This window comes from Varanus komodoensis, unplaced genomic scaffold, assembly GCF_004798865.1.
Source record: "Varanus komodoensis strain SLA01 unplaced genomic scaffold, ASM479886v1 scaffold12, whole genome shotgun sequence".
Lineage (NCBI taxonomy): Eukaryota > Metazoa > Chordata > Lepidosauria > Squamata > Varanidae > Varanus > Varanus komodoensis.
The window spans coordinates 11,109,471-11,132,277 of NW_025335349.1; positions in this window are offsets into that span (position 1 = coordinate 11,109,471).

Here is a 22,807-nt window from a genome sequence, read left to right on the forward strand (position 1 = left end):
TTGCAAGAAGCAACGGTCCTGCAGCATGGGCTATCTTTGGCCAGGAAGATTCTAGCCAGAATTTTTATGGTGAGAGGACCTAAGGGAATAGGGGATCATTGACAAATAGCCAACACCTCATAAGTGTAAAGCTATTTACGATCCAGCCTCATTGGATGAATGCCTACTAGAACTTCAGCACTGAAATTTTCTATCCATCTAAAACCTGGCCAGCAAGAACCAGGCAAGATGGGAAGAATAGCAGAGCCCTTTCTCTTCCCATTACTCACAAACAGCATGTAACTTTGGCAGGTCTCGCATCCCATCTAATTCTCTTGCCTGTCTCTTGCCAGGGACAAATGAGCTGAAAGGCATGTAGAACTGTGACTTCTCCTCTCCCCATTCTTGAGTGGGACAGCGTAACTGGGTGGCCTGCACCAGCAGCAGGTAGGACCCGATGGCCTTCTTGGCCCCTTCCAGCTCTACTATTCCATGATTTTCTGTGATCACTACATCTTGCCAAGGCTGGAGCTCAGACATCAGAAGAAGAGGAGAAAATCCTTGGCTGGATTTCCCCTTCCAAGGTTGTCTACAGGCATGTTGGGACAGCCTGGTAGTAGCTGCAAGTCTTGGAATACTGTTTGAAGCTGGCATACTATCAATTGTGGCACCAAGATATGCTCCCACCCAGACTCTAAACTGCTTTTCTGGAAGAGCTTGAGAAAAGCTCCAGCAGCTTTAATTACTTCATATGCCACATCCTCCCCACCCCCTGGACACACTTAAGTTCCAAAACAACTTTTTTTCCTCTTCAGACAGTCAGTATTTTTCAATAAATTCCAGCTGATAACCCTCCAGATGATATTTTGCTGTGCTTAATTGTTGTGAGAAATTCTATTTTGGTTGCTTCTAAGTAACACATGCTTAACATTGTTAGGCTGAATGTGATTTTAGCATCTGTGTGAGACTACATTATCTTTATTAAGTAAAGCTGTGAAAACTGAAAACTGAAAACCAGCCAGTACCCTGCAGGCAAATAGCACATCTTATTTCACTTAATTGTAGCATGTGATGCTTTATCATTTAATGTCCTCAGTGTCTTTAGCTTGGCCTTGAAAAACCATAATACACAGCAGCTTCTGTTTGGGTAGAGACCTACTAAAATCGCTAGTGTGGCAAATATCCCTGAATATGCCACATTTTCTAAGGGATTTGAGTTGGACCATTAGTTGGCAGTGGAAACAAAATTAAAGCTATAGGTCAAATAGGCTGGGCATGATTTAATTGTTTCCGGGTTAATAAGCATGAATCTCAAAGCGATTGGCTTTAAGAGCAACATGGTTCTGTTCCAAAGGGAGGCATGTGCTGAAGATCAGCTATCTGTTGCCTCCAGCATTTCTGTCTTTGCTTTCTCAGAATCTTTAACCCAGCTGATCTGCCATGTGATTACTGCTGGTTTGTAAAGTGAAAAGCAGCTGTAACCCAGCAAAGGGAGGCCTCCTCTGGGCTAATGAACATCTGAGGTCTAAGCATGCCCAAGCAGCTTTTGTTTGAAATAATTTGCTACAGAAAACATGCCACAAAGGTGCAAGCTTTAAAAAGCAAATGCACTCATGCATGTGTGCACAGATGCACTCTGTCCTGTACACTGAACTATGCATGTCTACACTGTGCTTTCAGACAGTCACCAGCAGAATGGTGTTCAGAATGTGGGACTTTATTCATGCTAAAGGGCAGTCCACAAGAAATTCTGGAAAAGGCGTCTGTGATGCATCCTTCAACTACGGCTTCTGAGTGCGCATTCAGAGGACTGAAATGGGGAGTATGGGTTGGGTATACACAGGCTCCTTCCCCAACATCTGTGCCTGCAGCTGCTGCAGTGCAAAGCTTCTGCAATGAGCATCAAAATCTGAAAAAGGTGTAAGCATTTTCAGCTGAATGCACTCACAGAAGCGTTTTCAGGCCTTCGGACTAAAAGCACAATGAGCTAAACTGCCGCATAGCATGCAGGAATCATGGGATGAGGCTTGTACATGCGTGTACACTCCCCCTCCCCTCACTTTAGCCCTCCCCATGTACAGGTGAACACCTGTACAGTGCTTTAAGTAGGTCACATATGGGAGATTATCAGTATGAAGGATGCAAGTAGCATTCCTGGTTCTCACACAGATGATTCAGTTCATTTCCAGACTGTAGAAAACTGAAGCAGAAGATGCACCAAATATTCTGGGGAGCAGAAGTCTCTCTGGCTTGGCCTCACTTCAGGGACTCCCAGGCTCCACAGTCTGCAGTGGTGAATGACACAGTGACAACCCTGTGTATGTGCACTCAGCTCAATGAGGCTCACACTCAGGAGCACATGCATCGCACTGCTACCCAAATAGGGTAACACTCTGCATTGTAATATACTATGAATTCTCCTAAAGGAATGGCTCCCAGCCCTATTTAAGTTCATTTGAGATGTAAACACTCACGGGAACTTGAGCCAATTAATTGTTCATGAAAAATCTGTTTCTTAATTTAATCATCATGATCCGTTGTTAATGATTTCTTTAGGAATGAACAATGCAGCCTCCTGGATTAGGCTGGCAGCTGTGGCTGGAACACCAGGACCAGGCTCTTGGAGCGAGTGGAGGTTTCTCAAGATGGTAGAGGCTAGAGGCAAAGGCAAGTGCAAATGCAGACTAAGAGCAGTTACTGGTAAGACAAGTAGGGTAGGCAATGAAGGCAGGGCCCAGAAGCATACTGGGAAGATTGAGCAGGTCGGGAAGGACAGCAAGTGAGGTGCCTGGCAAGGCAGGGTCAGACCAAAGCAAAGATGGAGGCAGAAGCTGGCAGGATTCAGGGCACAAGCCCAGATGCAGACCGTGGTGCGGCCGCTGCAAAAGCCTGCGTTGCTTGGCCTCACCAGACGGCACAGGGGAGCCTTCTAGGAAGCGTCCGTGGCTTCCAGCTGCGCGGCGTGATTGCCTGGCTCGCACCCCTGCAAGCGCCTACAGTTGTGCACCGTGAGTTGTGCCGCTCATCACCAGAGGGAGTTGTGTCCAGGCTTCAGATCCTGGCACACTGAAAAAGCTGGTCCAGGTCACAGAATGGTTAAAGAGAATGAGGGAGAGTGAAGAAAGCAAGGCCTGAGGCAGAGAGAAGAACAAAGTCCTATCAAATGGGGGCCTTTTTTCTAGTCTAAAATCGGTTGGCTACTGGCATCTTAAAATGTCACCATGCCATTTGGATGGAAGATACAGAAGTACAGCAAGAGGACACAGGCAGGTATCTCACTGAAGCCAGTGGTGGTGTTTACATTAGTCCCTGAAACAATGACCTGTTCCCCAAGCTGTCACCAGTCTGGAAGGACCCTTTCCTCCTATCTGCAGGAATCAGTAGGATTTCCAAGTTTAACTGTGTGCTGAAGTTGCATTAATTTGACTGAAGGATAGGCCTCACTTTCTCTGCTTTTCCTCATATCTCAACATGATCACACCCTGCTGAGTTGCCCATTGTAACTGGTAGGCAGGGAGCCCCTTGTTAACCTAAGGAACAAAGGTGCTGCAGCATGTTTGGTGGTCAGTAGCATAAATAATTTTGAAAGGTTTAGATGAATGAATGAATAAAAGGTTGATTTATATGTGACTACTTAGCCATAGCAGTCAACAGCATAATCCCCATGTTCAGGGTATCATGTATCTGTCTCCCATATAAAGGGGTTTGGATAAAACAAACATCATGTCCTGCTTTTCAGCTTCCCTGTGACTGGCGAGCAGCTGCTCTCTAAAACCAGAATACTAATACTAAGCAAGTGTGACCATGTCATGATGCAATCTTGGCTTTCCTCTCTATTTACAGTACAGGCATTCATTGTCATGTACAAGTAAAATATATAGCAATGTGGCTTGTTTTCCATGTCACAGTAGTAATAATCTTAGAACATGACATTTCACAAATAATCTGACTTTTTTTCCAAGTTGCATAAGCTAAAGAAGGTTGGTGTATTACAAAACACTTTATTTATTGTTACATATATACATCAGACTTTTGGGCACAAAGGATTATTCTGAGTTATAAAGTAATGTGACCTCAGTTGTGCTGGAGGGAGAGCACAAGGCACCTTGAAGAGAAATGTATGTCCAGAATTTCCACAGCAGATTAAGGATTTCTTGTAGAAAACTGGTAAATTCATTCTCTTTGTGTTCAACGAACTTGGACACATTTTCCACCTGATGTCCCCAGAGCAGGCAATGTTCAGTAGAAGGCTTTTTAGTTTCTTCAAAACTGTTCAAAATATTTGTGTCAGTTTGGACCTGAAAATTACATACAGGGCAGACCAAAAGTAAGTTTACAGTACCAATCAGGTCATGGAGGACCTTATGCAGTGAATGAATTGGAGTTCATCTCACAAGCATTTATCAACACGGGTGCTAACTGGAATTTGTGCCACAGTGTTGGGGACCAGTTCCAGGAATATTGCAACATTGATGGACAGCATTCCAAGTACTTAAACATGACCTGATTAGTACTGTATGCCCACTCTGTATTTCTAGTGCAATTTGTGCAAATTGCATACATTGTACAAATCAGAGCTGACTCATTAAATCTGAACCACTGTTCTTCTGGTGGTGGTTCTTATTGTTGCATTCAACATGAGAAGTATGGAACCATCCTTCTCTTACTTTCACACACACACATTCCATGCCAAATTTTCTGACGAGTTCTGATCAATGCAAAATCTGGTCCCCTGTTCCACAATTGCCCTACCCTATGAGGAGAGACTGAGAGAGCTGGGCATGTTCAGCTTTGAGAAGAGAAGACTGAAGGGAGACATGATATCCCTCTATAAGTACCTCAAAGGCTGTCACAAAGAGGAAGGTCGAGATCTCTTCCTGCTGTTGCCAGATTGTAGGACAATCAACTCAAGTTGTGACAACCCAGATTCAGGGGAGATACCAGGAAAGGCTTCCTCACTGTCAGAGCAATACAACAGTGGAACCATCTGCCTAGAGAAGTGGTGGGCTCTCCCGCACTAGAGAAATTTAAAAAGAAGCTGGACAGCCATCTGAGTAGGTGTAAACTGGTGTCGTGTAACAGCAGGGAGTTGGACCTGATGGCCTCCATGGCTCTTCCAACTCTACTAGTCTATGATTCTATGAATTAATGCAAAATTATGCATTGTGCACATATGTCTGCAATTTGTGCAAAACTAAGCAAACGGCAGAGTGAAAGCCTAGAATTTTTGGAATTTTCCTGGGATTTTCAAAAATATATATTATTTTTGAATCACACCCTGTGTTAAAAATGGAAATTTGCTTGCTTAATCAACTTGCATCAAATTGAGTCAGTGTTAGTATAGGACTGACAGAATAAAATACGCAGAATCAAGTTGAGTAAATCCATCAGATTTTCACTCATTCAGACTCTTCACACCTTCTTAATCCAGTGTATTATCTCTTGAAATGTCCTTTGTTCAATGTCGTCAGAGTTAAATTTATAGCTAGTACGTGGGGTTTCATGAATTTGTTTCATATGTATAAAATCTGTTATCTGTTGTCATATGTGGATGTGTTACTTATAGAGTTGATAGTGTTGGCTATGAAGGTGGTGCCAAGGTGAGAGATTTGAATTCTGAGACCATGAGCTACACTTCCTGGAAGAAGACAGAAAGAGAATCCAAGGTGATCTTGATAGGTAGGAGCACTGGGCTGAAAGCAACAAAATGAAATTTATCAGGGAGAGATGTCAAATTCTGCACCTAGAAAAAGAAACCAAACGCATCATTACAAGATAAGGAATACTCAGCTCAACAATACTGCAAGTAAGAAGGATCTTGGAGTAGTTCTAGCCATTTCCTTTATGAAAGTTTCCAAACCCCCTTTAAAGCCATCCAAATTGATGGCCATCACTGCTTCTTCTGGTAGTACATTCCATAGTTTAAGTCTTTCCTGGAAAAAGATGTACTTCCTTGTATTTGTCCTGAAACTTACACCAAGCACATTCATGGAATTACCCTGGTTTCTAATATTATGGGAGAGTAAGCAAATGTCTCCCTCTCCCCTTTCTCCACTCCATGCATAATTCTAAACAGTATCAGTTGTTGTAACCGTTCTTCATCAGTTTCAGCTATTTTGTTTGTTTGTTATTAAATTTCCAACCCGCCCCATTAGCCATAAGGGTTCGGGTTGTGAGTGCTGTGTTCAAAAGCCTGGAACTCTTGAAATAAGAATGTGTATTTGCACAAAGTTTCAAAGATGTAGCACTTATTTTAGGGTGCCCTCCTTGCATACTTTGCATTACTAGTCCAGTATAAATCCTGGGCTGGACACAACCCAAGGCATTCAGAAATCTGTCCTGGCTTAAGGAATGGACCTTATAGTGAATTTAGCTCAGGTGGAGAGAGATTGACTAAATCAAGGTCACCTGATTAATGGGATGGCTGAGTGGGAATTTGAACCCGAGTCTCCTCACTCTTACACACTCAGACTACCGTAGGACACAGTTTGTGATATTTCTGTTTAAATTAACCACAACAGTTTCTCCAAGCTTGGTGAAGATTCAGTAAGGCTGGATTATTCGGTGCTGCAGTTACCATGTAATTCATGCTGCCCTGTTTGAAGTACCAGTTTCATACAAGGGGTTTCACTTTGATGCAACACATTAATCTTGCACTCTAGACCCGCACGTTCTTTGTCCTCTTCTGCTGCAATCATATTTCTGTGCAGGCTGCAAGGTCACCTTAAACATTCCTGGCTTCGTTTGCCTTTCCTTTGAGCAGCTCCTTCGTAGAAGTCCGTCCAGTTCTAATGGCACATATTGCATTCTAACCGTAAGACCATCTGGCTGTTGACGTACTCGTGACAGCCAGGCCCGTGAAGGAACATTAGGGTGGTTCAGATGACAATATCCAAATCGGTGTTCTCTATATCTGAAGTGAAGTGAGGAGTTATCACTTAGCACAGTGATCTGATGACAAGTCCCTGTAAAAATGTCCCTTTAATGGAGATAAGATCATGTGGACTAACAGTTCTTTAGCTAAGTAGGATTAATTAGGAGGAAGCTGACTGATTACTTTGCTGCTGACCTGTAAAACCGAATAAGAATGAGGTCGTTGGGAAATAATAGAGCTATTTACAGTTTAGGTCAAAGTCAAGCAATAGATAACGTCATTGAAAGATCAACTGATATCAAAATGTTAAAGGTTAGAAAAGATTTCTTATACTACACAAACCTTTCAGTCTTCTAAATAACATTTTCCCTAGGCCAAATCACTTGTACACTCCAAAACAAACAACTGCAGCATCTAAATGTTCAAATAACAACCAACACAATACTTTCCCATTCATTATGGCCAAGATACTTGATCCTTTTCCCCCAACTTGGTTATATAAATCCACCTTGCCTGACCCCAAGTCCTCAGAAGAAGCAGGATTATGTAAATCAGGCTTCCTTTCCCTGATCAATGCAAAATTTGGATGTTACTATCATTGCTAAGGTGGTGGTAGTCACTGCTGCTATACCAGAGCATTCAACCTATATCGCATCTCAGAGTCATGGAGGCAGGTTCTTTCCTCCAAGTAGATTACTATTTAAAGTTTAACAGTGAGACAGATAACAGAAGGAAACCGAGAACAAGTGTAGCATGGCACTCCTGGGTCACCAGTGTTGCACCAGGGAGCCAGGAGATCCAGGGTCCGATCACTGGGTGACTGCAGGCCAGTCCTGCGAACTCAGTCTAACCCACCTCACAGGGTTGTTGTTGTGAGGGTAAAATGGAGCTATGTAAGCCGCCTTGCTTCCTTGAAAGAGGAAAAAAGGCAGGGTATTAATGCAATATAATTATTATTATTTAAAAGGAGTGGAGGGGAGTAAATTAATATGAGCGAACAGAGTAAAGCTATCAATAAAACTAACGATACACATGCAGTGATATATATATATGGCTGGCATTGTGAGGAGGTGGGGAAGAGTGTTAAGGAATAAAAAGTTACAGCAATGTTTTCATGGCAAATAAAGGTATTGAGGACAACTCCGATAACTGAGCATGCCATAAAGCTTGGGAAACAATCCTAGTCATGCACACAACCACTTGTTCTTTGTTCCCCCAAATCACCGGATAGGCACATTCAGTTTTGGAAGCCATGCAGCGCCCATTCTGACGCTCCAGCATCCCAAATACCCATCAAGGCAAAGCACAACTTCAGGGAATGATGACAGCGAGTGGAAAAGCCTTGCGAAGCGTCCTGGCTCCTTGGACATGTTTCGTTTCTGGAGCTGCTTCGCTACTTGTGTGCTAGTAAGATATGGAAATGGCCACGTTGACGTGTAGCGGTCCCCGTGGAATGGATGGCAATATTGAAATTGTCAGCATTTTACATGCTTGGCCATAGGCTGGAGACTATGAATAGCGATGCATGAGGACTTCAGTTCAGTTCATTTTTTACTCAGTTTGCATCTCAGGGATGAACAATGAGCTGTGTCATGATCTGTGGCCAAAGAATGTACATTTCCAAGATAGCAATGTGATTCACAGCTACCCCCTCCCCACACCAAAAAAAAGTTCCACATACGGATTTGAAATTCATGCATGAAAAATGAATGCATACTTTTGAAAAATGCACACCAAGACAATTCAATCTCTGTGGAAAGAATACATTTGGCTCAAAGCTGTGCACAACTGAGGCATTTGTGGGAGGAAAGTGCATGAAACTATGCACAGATTTTCATGCAAAAGGGAAAAAAAGAAAGCTCACAATCTAATATGGAATCAAGTTGGAATGAGCTTCAGGGTGGAATGTGGAGAATGACGAGCTTGAGTTTTGCTTATACACCCATCCCTAGCTATAAAACAGATGTGTGCGTGGGGGGGGGGGCATAAGACTCACAGCAAATATGCCCAATCACAGGAGCTTATATTGTGTTGGTGGCAAAATCCACCACTACTGCCTTCTCCAAAAGGAGCTTTTCCAAGCGATCCAAGGCTTCTATCAACTAGGTCACAAGGAAGATATTAAAGAACCATGGAGACACACCGTGGCAGCTTTGCCGAGCACTTTGAGGGTGCCGTCAAGTCTGACTTGGATGCCGTGATGAGAGCTGCTTATTCTGAGGATGCACTGTCCCGAGTGCATCCCGAGCACTGTCTTGCCTGCATTACAGGATGCAGTTGGCTTATTGTGGCCTGCAGATGTAGGGAGGGAGCTTGGAAGATGTGGCCTACTTCTTGCTTCCTTGACCGTCATGAATAATTGCATCTAACAGACAGATTAGTTGCAGAAGGTAATGCATGTGTCTTATCTGGGTTCCACTGGAAGGATTAGTTTTTTACTTTTAAAGCCCTAGATAGTTTGAGACTAAGTTACGCAAAGGACCGTCTGCACCCATCTGCAGCTGCATGAGCCCTCACTGTCACTGCTTTCTGACCCTTTTCTAAGAGCCATAGTCTGAGTGTAGAGATGAGAACACTGGGCCATTTTGCCTCACCTGGCCACCCCACAGAGCCTCAGGCAAGTTCTCCACCCCCCCCCCCCCCCCCCCCCCCCCCCCCCCGCAAAATCTCCCCCCCCCCCCCCCCCGCCCAAAGCCTCAATCCCAGAAGGGATTCCCCCAATCCCCATGAGTTGGAGGAACAGTGTTTCTCCTTGGCATGCTGCTTGCCCACCCAACTGAGAAAGGAGCGGCGCACAGGGAAAGCTCCACTGGCCAGTTATGGGAGGTAGCAGTGGGTCTCCCTCCGCCCACAAGCTTCACCCTCACCGCCTGCTCCCCAGTGAGGGAGTGCTCAGGAAGGCAACATTACCGTAACCAGGGCACCATCCTTAGTCAAGGGCCCAGCGTCAGTGCTCAGGGACTTCCCTTGCTGGAGACAGTGTAGGCACAGTAAAACCAGGTCCCCAGGCAACGCACCTGCTGCAGGGACTCGGGCAGCAGAATGACAGCTGGGGACAGAATGACAGGGGGCAAGAAGCCTTTCAGCATGGGGACAGGCATTTGCTTCCCAAGTGTTTCCCCATCCTTGGCTTACAGGAAATCTAAGACAGGGCTTTTCGCTGGAAGTTTTTATTTGACCTGCATCTCCTGGGAGGTGAATATATCCCTGCCCCCATTAGTACCTTTAAAGAGGTTCTTTAGAAACACTTTTGTTCCCCTTGGCACATTTTTATGTTGACTTTCATGTGTTTTATTCCTGTGATTTTAGTTACAACGTACATACCTATACATGTGCGCACACACAGCATATTTTCAATAGTCTCAGAAACTTTCTCTTTTATCTATGAATTCTTTTTAATTGAAAGCACGGTTCCACCATCGTGCTTTCAGCTCTGGAAAGAGGATTGTTCTTTCAAGACTGAGAGAAAACTATGACATAATTTAAGAAAGTAAACTTTAAAAAGCAGGGCTGGGGGCTGGAAGGACAGCAGAATAAGGCAGGACCAAATCAGCAGTCTGAATGGTAAGGTAGAAAAGAATCTCTCTGCCCAGGTTAACTGCAATGAATCCGTCATTACAAAAATATTCAGAGCATCTTGACTTTTCCCAGAGGTGGCATCTATCAAGTGGAGACATTTTCTCCCATATTTCATAAGATCAGAATGTGGAATCACCCGATGAAATGAATTATGGAAGTTTTCCACATCACTGACTTTATGCAACCTGAGCTCACTAAACTTCTCCAAATTCCTGAAAGCTCCTTCAATCCTGACCCGATATTGGATGGTGAGCTTTGTTTACAATTTTCCCATAAAATTATGCACATTTTCATGCATAATGTTCCAAAATTACACATCTACTGTGTGTGTATTTGAGATGTATTCGTTCTTCTCCCATTGATCAAAGCATGTTCCTGAATATTTTTCAAAAGTACACATTTTTATGTGCATACTTTTACAAAAGTATGCATGCTATTAAACATAGTTTGGGACATCTGAAAATCACATTGCAGGCTTGGAAATAGACTTTGACCACAGATTGCAGAGTCCATGTTTGGTTTGGAAGGTGAGAACTGAGTAAATTCTGATAAAGCAAACAAACTGTTACATAATATGTGATAATGGCCATGGGCTTAGCTTGTTTGAATGGTATTGCGTTATTAGACAAATTTATGGTAGATAGCTCTATTTGCCTTGATGAGTAAATGGACCTTTCATGTAAAGTAAGTCAATCATAGCTAAGTCTTCCCTTAGACTGTTAAGAAGCTGCTGTTATAATGAAATTGGGATCCTGCCAGTCTCCTTGCAGTGTGGTAGGAAAATCAAAAGACTGCCCTCTCCTTTATATACATACACACAGATTGCAGACAGATTGCAATATATCTATATTAAAAACATGAATCCATAGTTAATTAGTCTATAAAAATCCCTGGGCATTGATACATTGTGGATAACTGTGCACAATGGAACCTAACCCGGATGGTGAGAAGTCTAGAAACAAATTAAGAGGAACAATAGAAAGAAATGGGTGTGTAGAGAAAATTGAGTGGTGACTTGAAAGCTATCTAAATATATGAAAGGAAGGGTGTCACACAGAAGCTGGAGCGGATTTGTCTTCCAGCAGAGAATATAGCTAGAAACAATGACTGGAAATTGTAGACAAGCAGAATTAGCCTATACAAGAAAAGAAAATTCCTAATGGCAATAGTACAGCCTACTTCACTGGTGGTGTTTAAGTAGCTATGCAAGGCAAAGATGTGTGAGAGATTCCAAGTAATTGGATGGATTTTCATAGGTTGTCTCCCCAAGATTCTGATTTATTAGTCCTGCATTGGAACCAACTTTCTGTAATGTGAGGTGAGCCAGCTTGCAGATCCCTGCCTCTGAGCTGGATGCACATATAAGCACTTGAAAGCCACTGCTCAAGCACAACTTGCACAAGATCAGTGGATTTGCACAAGCTGCAATCTGCACAAATTGTACTAGAGTTACACAGTTTCCAGGTGTTATTTGCATATATTTTGTTACCTGGGCTACCTTAGAGAAAAATTACTCAAATCCTGGGCTACCTTAGAGAAAGAAGTCAAAATTAAATGACTCAGTTCACTTCAAATTAGTGGACTAGAAGGGGACAGGACATCCATCAAACTCAAATAGGCTGGATGTGGTTTTAGCACACCCTTACTGTGTGGCCTTCTGAGTGGGATGCTGCAATTGCACCAGGCATTGAGCAGCCAGCTGGGCAAGATCCCTTCCAACTCTGTGTATGATTCCATTAAATAAGATTCATTGCTCTAATTAATTAAAATGCTGGCGGTTTGTTCCTTAAGATATAAAATGCAAAGTTAACTCCCCAGATTCTTATCAATCTGTTAGTGCAAATAACAGCATGCTGCCAAAGTAATTAATATCTTAGGGTTCAGTTGTATCTTATAACATTACTTATAAATACAGTTTTTAGCGCTTTAGAAGCCTTAAGAAGAAGGTATTGTATAAAAGAAATGCAATGAGTGACACTTCCATTACTACAACATTTTCCATTCAGAAGATGATGCCTCAGCAGAAAAAGAAATACTTCTAGAGAACTACACCTCCTTATATATCTGATGACAAATATTACACCATTCTCATATAATGTTCATGATTGGCATTAATAAGGTGCAAAGTAGATGTCTGCAAAAGCTTACTGAATGCTGAAAATTCATTCCATCTCCACCTTCAGTGAGATTCTTCACTCTCTTTTTCCACTCGCGGCACAAGAGGGTTGGCTATTACTTGTACGTCAAATGATTTTCACAAGCAATCTTCACAATAGTGCATTGACCTATTCTGTGACATGAAGCTGGGCTCAAGGAGTGTGTCCTAGACACAAGGAAGCAGTCTTCTTTTGCCAAGTCAAAAATATTTGTAAATGGAAATGGATGAATTAGTGGAGCAATTACTGCTGAAAAACAAGCGTGCTTATTTAAGAGAAAGGGATGACCTTATGGTCCAAGCGATAATACAGTTTGCTTTGGCTTCATGTATGTTTGATACACAAATATTTTCAGGTGGGTTGTTTGCCCTTAAGCTACCTTATAGGCTGATTCCTGACTCCTAGATGAGTAGATCAGAGGAAGCTGCGCCAGCTGGAATAGGGACTCTGGGATACAAGCAGCTGAAAGACCATGGAGGTCCCTAATTTCTTTCTTCTACTTTCCCCCGTAGTTTTCACCCCCTTTGTCTTCCTCCTTGTAACACACTCCTGTTTACCAGTAGGACTCTGTCCTTAACCTTTAGTGAAGATAGAAGATGGCACTGGTTGTTACAACAGGCCCAACAAGGTGGAATCAAAAAGGCAGCAGAAAGAATGGACCAAGAAGGCTCCCCAGTGATCTGCAAGTTCTGTGCAATGTTTGTTTTCCTGCCTGGGGTCAACATGGCTACACATGCGACGAGCGCAAGCTGGTCACCCTGTTAGAAGAAAAGATGAAAGTAGTAGCTCAGCAAGTGTCCGCCCTCACGGTAATAAAAGATGAAGAGTTTTTAGACAGAGCAGTGAGACTACAACAGCTAAGAGTAGTACAGAAACTAGAAGTGCAACAGCAAGGTGAGGCAGAAGAGGAGAATCCTGAGGGAAGGGGAAATGAGGGAGAAACGTCCTGGAAAATGGTGATAGTAGGTGCAGAAGAACTGCAAGACACTCTGAGCAAGTGGAAGCAGAGAACCCTCAGACTGCTTTCAGTTACTTGAGGATGAGACTGGAGGGCAGCCTGGCATGGAAGAACTGCAAGTCCTCCTGTGCAACACTTAACAAGAGGCTAAAGGTCAGCCAAGCAGTGGCAATGATAGCAAGACTTACCAGAACAAGCAGAGAAGGGTGTTAGTTGAGGAAGACTCCCTGCTGCCTGGGATGAAAACACATGTATGTCAGGATGACCCATGGACTCATCAATTATGCTGCCTCCCTGGAGGACGATTAGCGATATAATGAAAAGATTGCCAAGCCTCATGTAACCCAGTGACATGTATCCCTTCCTAAGGACACTGCCAAGTGGAGCTCTGAAGAAATCTCATCAGACTTAGAAGCTTTAGGATGGAAAGTCAAGAACTTTGGGGCTCAGATAGTTTTCTTTTCAAGCCTTCCAGTTCTTGGAAGAGGAAGAGACAGGAAAAGAAAATTACTCCAAGTGAAGGTGGTACCAATGGGAAGGATTTGGATTCTGGCACCATGGGCTACACTTCCTGGAAGGTGAACTGCTGGCAACAGATGAGTTGTGCCTTACAAGGACTTGGCTACAGCATGAACACATTTATCAGGAGAATTTTAAACTGAATCCTCCATGGATGGGAGAAGCACAGTGGAGTGTCACAACAGGCAGAGGCCTGCGCACCACAACAGAGAGAGCAGTTCTGACCGTGCCCAATAACAGTCCTCCAAAAAATTTAGGGAAAAATACAGAGTATAAAGCACATAGTCTTCAATATCTATATACTAATACACAGAGTAAGGGAAACAAACAGAATGAACTTGAAGTCTTAATACAGGAGCATGAATACAACCTGATGGGTATAACTGGAACTTGGTAAGATGACTCCTATGACTGGAGTTCAACAATTGAAGGATATAACCTGTTCAAGAAGAAGCAACAGAAAGAAGACTGAGTCACACTATATGTAAAAATACATATCTTTGCATAGAAATACAGGAGAATTAGTTTAGTGGTGCCACTTAGAGCATCTGGATTAATACAAAAGGAGCAAGGAATAAAAGGAACACAGTGTCTATTACCAAGCATCCAGTCAAGGAGAAGAGAGTGATGAAACTTTTGAAAAGCAAATTGCCAGTGTTTCAAGGAGGCATGATGTTGTTATGGGGGGACTTTGATTTCCCCAGTATTTTTTGGGAGACACATTCTAACAAACACGGCCCTCCAAGAGGTTCCTAACATGTGTTGCTGATAACTTCCTCAACACAAAGTGGAGGAAGGAACAAGAAAATGGCTATCCTTGACAACTTGATACTAACACTAACTGACAGGAAAGACTTAATGGACAGAGAGGGCCGCCTGGCGCCGTCGTTATTTTTTTTTTTCGGCGCCAGGCCAAGACCTTTTTATTTAAACGTTATTTTAATTGTTGAATTTATTTATTGATTTTATATTTATGCCAGGATGTCTCTAGATTTTTATGTATTTGTATAGTTATTTATTTGTCTTGGAAGCCGCCCTGAGGCTTTTGCGAATGGGGCGGCATATAAGTGTTCCAAATAAATAAATAAAGTGACAGCTACAGGAACTCTGGGGAAAAGTGACCATGCCATACTTGAATTTTGTTTCTAAAGGGAGTAAAGGCCAAATGTTGCCAAACACATACCCTAGATTTTAGGAAATCCAAGTTTAATAAACTCAGAACAATGATAAGGAAATTCCCACGACAAGTGACTCTAATGTGAAAAGGAGTCCAAGATGGGTGGGAATTTTTTAAACAAGAAATTCTAAAGGCACAATTACAAGCAATTCCAATACGGGAAAGGGGTAGAGGGCAACAGAAGAAGCTCATGTGGCTTCACTAAAATTAGAGATTTTAATCTTAAATTTAAAAAAATCAAATTAAAAATCATATGAAAACAAAAAAGGACTTGTATAGGAAGTGGAAGGAAGGCCAGGCTACAAAGGAAGAAAAAAGGCAGGTGGCACAGAATTGGAGGGATGGCGTCAGGAAGGCTATAGCTAGGAATGAATTGAGGCTAGTGAGGGATATAAAAATCAACAAAAAGCCTTCTTCAGATATGCCCAAAATAAAAGACAGAGAAAAGAAATGAGGGATCAGGTACTCAGTGTGGATGGCACAATGATAATAGATGATAAAAAATGGCAGAAATGTTCAATTCCTACTTTGGCTCAGTCTTCTCCCAGAAGAACATCTATGACCTTCCTGAAAAGGAGGAAGTACAAGCTGATGGAGCAGGTTGGCAGCTCCAGATTGACAGGCAAATGGTCAAGGATCATCTAATTGGACTGGATGAGTTCAGATCTCCAGGGCCTGATGAGCTCCATCCTAGAGTTGGAAAGGAGCTGGCAGAAGAGCTCTTAGAACTACAGTCTATTTTATTTGAGAAATCATGGAGAACCAAGGATATGCCAGATGACTGGAGAAGGGTAAATGTTGTTCCTATCTTCAAGAAAGGAAAAAAGGAAGATCCTGGGAACTACAGACCAGTCAGTTTGAAAACACATTGAAAGCAATGGAATGATTACTAGAAGCCAACATGGATTCCTCAAGAACAATCCTACCAGACTAATCTGATTTCGTTTTTTGACTGGGTAACCCCTGATGAACTATGGGAATGCTGTGGACATCGTATATTTTGACTTTAGCAAAGCTTTTGACCAAGTGCCCCATGAAATCCTGATTAGCAAACTAGCTAAAAGTGGGCTGGATGGAACAACGATCAGGTGGATCCACAGTTGGCTACAGAATCAGGCTCAAAGAGTGCACATCAATGGCACCTTCCAGAACTAAAGGTAACAAAGGGAGAGGTAACAGGTGGGGCCCAGTGCTGTTCAACATTTTTAATCGTGATTTGGATGAGGAAGTACAGGGAATGATTCTCAGATTTGCAGATGACGCAAAACTGGGTGGGATAGCTAATACTCTGGAAGACAGAAAGAAGATCCAGGGTGATCTTGATAGGTTGGAGCAGTGGGCTGAGATCAACAGAATGAAATTCAATAGGGACAAATGCCAAGTTCTGCACCTAGGAGAAAGAAACCAAATGCATCATTACAAGATTGGGTATACAATACTGCAAGTGAGAAGGATTTTGGAAATGTTGTAGATCACAAGCTGAGTATGAGCCAACAATGTAATGTGGCTGCAGAAAGGGAAAATGCAATTTTAGTATCACTTCCAAATCACATGAAGTACTAGCTTCCCTTTAATCACCACTGGTTAGGCCCAGTCTGGAGCACCATGTGCAGTTCTGGGCACCACAGCTTAAGAAAGGTGCAAACAAATGTAACAGGTTCAGAGGAGGGCAACAAGGATGATCAGGGTCCTGAAACAAGACCCTATGAGGTGAAATTGAAAGAACTAGGTTTGTTTAGCCTTGAGAAGATTGAGAAGAGATAGGATAGCACTCATCAATGCTTGAAAGGTTGTCCCACAGAGGAAGGGCGGGATCTCTTCTTGATCCTCCCAGAGTGCAGGACACAGAATAACGGGCTCAAGTTACAGGAAGCCTGGTTGTGTGGAGCATCAGGAAGAACTGCCTGACTGTTAGAGCCGTATGACAGAACCTATGACCTGGGGAGGTTGTGGGCTCTCCCACACTGGAGGGATTCAGGATGCAGCAGGGCAGGGATGGTTTAACTTGGAGTCCTGCCCTGAGCAGGGGGTTGAGCCCAACAGCCGTCTTGGCCTCTTCCAACTCTGCTATTCTATGATTCTATAAGCATGTTCATCTATAGGTAAGCCCACTTAGTTCAGTGAGATTTTTAAAAGTTTAGCTATGCTTAGGATTTTCTGTCTTAATTCAAGGCATCAATGAAATTTGCACCCCAGTCTTAATGCATATTTACTTGGAAGCAAGTGTTAGCAGGATTCATTCCAAAGTAAGCAATGAGTGCCTCGGCTTTCAAAGGCACTCCTGTTTGCTAGTTACTAGGAAGCAAGCACCACTTAGCTCAGGAACAGAGAACCAGTGCTTGATGGGGCTGATGGGGCTTGCAGTTCAGGGGCTGATGGGACCTGCAGTTCAGCCCAGCCCCACTGCTAATAGAGAAACCACCTGTCATCTGTCTGCATCTTCTGCCCTTCAGTCAGCACAGCAGTGTTGGAAGTGGTCAGTACTGTCCTTCGGATCAGGGGAATGAATTCACACGCATACCTGGATCCCGGCCATTTCATGGGATTTCTGGTTCAAAAGCATTTAGTATGATCCAAATTTTCACTGAACTGAATGTGAGGGTAATGATCAAAGGGTAGGTCCTTCCCAGCAGGCAAGGTTAAATAACCCTGCGCTGTCCCGCATAGAAAGAAAACATCAGAATTTCTAGCAGCAGCAACTGCTATGTTCAAGACTCCCTAACACTGATCTAGCAAACAGAAACATGAAATTGTCTTATCCTATCCGTATGGCTTAGAATCGTTTAAGATTCATTCAAACATTTGGTTGGAAAATTAATAATCTCCATCCAAGCAAGATCATGGCCAGCATGATATTGAATTCCTGTGAATTTCCTAAGACAGGCTCACTGCAGTTACTGCTTTTGTCTGCTCATTAATTTTCATGGTCGATCAGAGCCATGTCTGATTTCCAAAGTCACTGCATGAAACTGAAAGTTGTTGGGTGTTGGGGTTTTTTACCAAGCCTTGAACATTTGCCCGCAAACAAACACTGGGTGGGAGGGAAATGATCTCAGTACCATTAACAACTTGCATAACACAGCGATCATGCAGAAATAATCCAATACTTAAAATCATACGTAAGTCTCATGTATCAGGGGATTGACGTAAAAGCCCAGCATATGTAATTGTAAAATTTGTCTTGTGACCTTGAGTTCCAAGATCTCTGCGGTCTGACTCCAGTGCTACTGCTTTAATGTAAACCTGAGTTTAAAAAAAAGTTGGGATGCCATGAAAAAGAAATGGGGAACAGTGGTTACCAGTTCAAGAGCTCAGTGCAAAAGAGCTTGTACGAAACCTTGTAAAGGCCTTGAAATTAAATGCACAGATCTGTAGACAACCAGTGTGACATAGTGGTTAGAAGCTCATTGGGTGACTTTGGGCCCATCATGGACTCTAAGCCTAACCTACCTCACAGGGTTGTTGCTGTGAGGATCAAATGGAAAGAAGGAGAATCTTGTAAGTTGTGCTGGTTTCCTTGCGAGAGGAAAAAAAAAGTCACAGTATAAAAGTAAACAATAACAATATTTACTTATTTATCTGGCCAGGGTGACTTCTTTTCTTTTCTTTTATAACTCTTCTTTTATAACTTTTATAACTCTTCTTTTATAACTTCTTTTATATCGTTTATATTTTTTATTTATTTTATATTATTAATTTTAATTTTATATTGTTATTTTTATATTGTATTGTATTTTATTGTGTTGTAAGCCGCCCCGAGGCTTCAGCAAGGGGCGGCATAGAAATGTTCTAATAATAATAATAATAATAATAATAATAATAAAGCAATATAATATGACCTAACTTGTCACCTTTGAATTTGATTAAGTTTTGACTCATCTTCTTGCTTATATCTGTCAATGCTTGCAAAAAAACAGGCTTCATTTGGAGCAAAGCAGCCAGGTCTTTAGGTAATGTCTTTAGGAAATCTACAAAGATTTCAGCCAAGGCTAAGGGAGAGAGATCAATGTGGTGTGATCATTATTGGTGGCATCCATTTATAGCCTGTACAATGAGAATTTGTCACATCTTTCCCCAGCTTAGGATCCTCCAGGTATTTGGGGCTGCATATCCCCTTATTCTTGAACCTTGTCCATATTGGCAGGGGCTGATGGAGTTAACATCCAAAAGAGCAGGTTGGTACCAGGTTGGAATAGGCAGACATATAGAAAAAGATTGTATTTCAATTGCAATTAACTCAAAAATTCCCTATTTGCAACCATAAATATAAGCAGGGTTCAGGTTCTCAGAAAATGTTCAAAAATTCCTGACCATTTTCCCACTTGAAAAATGTGCAGTTTTAAAAATGCACTGGAGAGTATGCATTCAATAATGCCCACTGTTTTTAGTGCACTTTTAAACATTTGTATTTATATTCAGTCAATTGAGAGAAGGAGTGCCCTCTTGGAAAAAAAATAGACCGTTTTTCTGTTTACATGGTGCTGTCCTCCAGTCTGAAGTGTGCATTGCTCTCATTAGAAAGCAATGCAAGCCATCTTGCCCCCTCCCCATTAGAATGGAACCAAGTGATGACATGAAGTCTAAGAACGACAGCACGTTCTCACGTCCTGCTCTGGAATCGGTTGGGTGTATTTTGCATGGTTAGAATTAGGAGCCAGGGTGACTGCAAGGTTGTACAGTCTGACTCCATTTGGAGGTAAGATGCAAATGATATGAAAAGCACGTGGAAGTTGTTAGCTGATTCATCTGCCTGAAGGCAAATGGCAGTGAGGAATAAAGAGCCATAAGTAGGAAGGCAGGAAGGCTATGATGTGAATTGCATGAAGGAACTTGGTGTACTTAATTAAGAGCCACCAAGCAGCGGTCATCAAGATCATGACCATGCATGTGGGAAGTAAGCGAAACCTTCTCCCACTACACACCATTGAACTGATGATGTTCACCTGCCTTCGCTGAAAAAACTGGCATCAGCAGCAAAGCAAAAGGCAGTTCAGTGGGATTTTCATCTAGTACATCAGGGCCAGGAGATTAAATCCCTCTCTCTCATCCCTACGCAGTACACGCATACACAGAGACCTGTTGTTCAGACTTCAAAAACTGGACATTTCAACTGCATAAGTGAAAACACGATTGTCTTGTTTGGTCCTGAGTGCTTGAGCTCAAGAAGGCAAAGTGCAATGGGAACTTGAGCAAGGGGAGACCCCGTGGGGACAGCAGTGCCGGGGGTGCGGGCCCTGGGAACCTGTTGCTGTGTGGCGCATTTTTACCCACACGAAACCTACTCACCTGCTTTGGCAGGGGAGGCTATGCAAAGAGTTAGAGACACCTGCTGGACCGAGCGAGCAGCTGAGATGGAGCAGTGGAAGCTCAGCACAGAAGGAAAGGCCAGCAGATAACTTCTCCCTTCTTCGCGCCAACGGGAGAAGTAAGAGGAATGGGAAGAACCAGCCGTGATGGTTTGAGCTGAGGCACAACCTGGTAGATTCTGCCATATCAACCCTACATCAGCCTTGCTCCACCTGGTGCTCCCCAGATGTGCTAGACTTCAACTACTCCAATCTCAGCCTGCTGACTAGGGATGATGGGAATTATATTCCAACAAACATGGAAGGCACCAAGTTTATTTATTTATTTATTTAGAAAATTTCTATGCCGCCTCATTCGCCGAGGCCTCGGGGCGGCTCACAAAACATCAATTGAAATATAATACACTAAAAATATAAAACGAATTAACAATATAAATTGGAGTAGGCTGCTTTAAGACCTAGATTTCTGGGCCAAACTTCATTCTTGAAAAGGGATTATTTTCAGCATTTGAAGGTTATGCATGATTGCAAGGAGGTCATCATGACTTCCAATTCATGCCAGACACTTTAATAGACTGATTTTGTAAACCATTGCTTAATGAATTTAAATTGGGAAATGGTTTGAAAAGTGGTTACAGTTCTTGCCAAAAACAAACAAACAAACAAGTGAACAGTTGCTAACATTTTTTATCATTCTCATGAAAAGTGTAGCCCATTTTGCATATATTGACCCCATGCCAGGCCCCAAATGGTAAACTGAATAATAGTTCCATATGTGTAACAAATCAAAAGCATGTTTACAAAGTATTTTCCTTTTTTCTTTTTAACCACATTTGCAACCACATTTTACCGTATTTTTCGCTCTATAAGACACATCTGACCATAAGACACACCTAGTTTTTAGAGGAGGAAAACAAGAAAAAATATTCTGAATCAAATGGTTTACTAAACTATTTAATAAACTGTAACAGAATACAGTAATACCGTATTTCAACCTTGTAAAGTGAACAGCAGTCAACAGTGGCATTAAGAACCATCTTCACTGTCATTAACAAAAGAGAGACTTTAAAGTTTGAGTACTCTTCTAGTTTTTGTTGAACCCATAGAACTCTTCATCACTAGAGTCAGAATTTATGAAGCTCTGTTGCTCACAATCACTGACATCACTTTCTTAGTCAGTAGTGGAATTATTGAAGGAATCCACAATCTACACCAGTTATACAAGAGCTGTTGCAGACAATTCAATAACAAATCTAAAAAAGCCAGTAATGTCCACGCTGCCCTACTAGTAAATAATAGAAAAAAACTTCTGACAAAAAATGAGATATTGTATGGTAAATCACACACACAGCGGACTAAGTAGCCTTTGAAGAATAAACTTCATACACGAAGGTAATGCTGTTCAAATATCCACTGATCCTAAAAAAAAATGTGTCTGATCAACTAACAGATAACTGATCCATGGAAAGCTTCCTGATAATCACAGGCACATTCCCCATCACTTCCCCATGGGCTTCATTAAAAGACGGGTTGCCATTTGAAAACACACACCGACCTGTGATTAACAGCTCTCACCTGCGCCGGAGGGAGGGGGGCGGAGCAGGGCGCGCTGAGCGCGTGCCGGCCAGGTGGTGCCACGTGGGGCCGGCAGCGTGCCAGCGGTGGTCTTCCGGGCAGCACAGCAGCGGCGGCAGGTCTTCCCAGGCGGTGGGGGTGAGCAGTTCCCGGGCAGAGGGGGTGAGTAGCTCCTCCTCCTCCGCACCTCTCCCCCTGAGTGGCACAGCTCTCAGGGCGCACCGAGCAGGGCGCACTGAGCGCGTGCCGGCCAGATGGTGCCACGTGGTGCAGGTGGCCAGCAGCATCCCGGGCATCGGGCACACACACATTCGCTCTATAAGATGCACAGATATTTCCCCTTACTTTTGAGGGGGGGGGGGGAAGTGCATCTTATAGAGCGAAAAATACGGTATTTGGAATAAACTCTGATTTGTTCTTGATCACATAAGGGGAGCTCGTTTATTAACATGCATATTGCTGCACATGTTTCAGTCTGCTTTGGAAAAAATAGCATCCACCTGGAGGAACAAGTCTGGGTCCTCATCCCCTTTCACCGGGAATAGATAGCTTGCGGGGCTTCCCATCACATCTGTTTAGTATGGCCAGTGGTGAGGAAGGAGAGAAGTTGCAGTCCAAGAACACATGAACAGTCAGAGGTTGCCCCGTCTCCCTTACACATTTGGTGGATATAAATTACACGAT